The following is a 1,143-nucleotide window of genomic DNA, read 5'->3' on the forward strand; positions in this document are numbered from 1 at the left end:
ATTTCTACAAATCTCATTATGCTAGAGTGATGTAGACTATCCCTTTTTAAAGCAGGCTCGAAAATAAGCGTCTCTTCAAAATGTTTTTATTTGTGCATAAACTACTATATATTTTCAGAGTCCATGTTTCTTATATCTTTATGAGATTTAATTAACTTATCTTTTAAAACAACTTTTTATCACCTGTCTTGCTATCCTGGTTCTTCCTTCCCCAGGAAGCCCCGGCTGCCTTTGGCACTCATACTGGTCTGTGTTTCAAGGTGTGCCTGGTCTGAGGCCAAGGCTCCGGGAAGCAGGGGTGGGTTACAGAAGATGGGGTGGAAGACAGAAGATGGGAGAGAGGTGAGTAGGTCCATCCCTCCTTCTCCAATTTATGCTTTTAACTCCATTTCTACCTTGACACATTTCTGGAACTTGGCTTTTAACTCTTCTTGTTTGTAGTGGTTTCCACCTTGCTTGGGTCGAATGCTTTTCTTGGAAATGCTAAGAAAATGTCTAAGTTGCTTCCAGTTCTGAAAACCTTCCCTAGACCTTTGGAGAACCCTTATAACAGAGCTGCTTTAGAAGAGCACTTTAATTAGATAATGGCCTTTGGACTGGGTCATGGGCATGCCCAGTAAGGGCTTCTCAGTTGTCCCTGAGGACAAGTGACTGAGTATCTCCCAGCCCATGCTGAATTCTTTGCATTTTAAACTGATACAACAGTTGTTAAAGAGCTCCTAATTTCTCTAATGAAAGACAAGACATCTTCACTCTCACGTACCACACTTTTCTTAGCGTTTGTGTTCGCCATATGTTACCACCCAGAATAGGGTCTACATACTGTTTTGTCAGCCAGAATGGCCACGTATGGTCTAAACCAGTCCAGTGTTTCTCCAGGCTGGGCACTGTTAGTGTCCAAGAGAGTGTGTTCAGAGAATCTCCCAGGTTTTCTGACTTCCTTCTTGAAGTGGTTTCAGTTCCTATTTTTTCTCTTGTTTCCTAAAGTTGACCTAGATGTAACCTGGGTGTGGTGGGTTGAGACCTTTCTAAGAAGGGTCTAGTGATCTAAGGTTCATTTTCTGAAACTCACTCTCCCAAACTGACCTTCTTATTCTCACAGTTTTATCTTCACAAAGTCATTTGTAAAAGGAGTCTGTACCG

This window comes from Neophocaena asiaeorientalis, unplaced genomic scaffold (genome assembly GCF_003031525.2).
Source record: "Neophocaena asiaeorientalis asiaeorientalis breed wild unplaced genomic scaffold, Neophocaena_asiaeorientalis_V1.1 scaffold406, whole genome shotgun sequence".
NCBI lineage: Eukaryota > Metazoa > Chordata > Mammalia > Artiodactyla > Phocoenidae > Neophocaena > Neophocaena asiaeorientalis.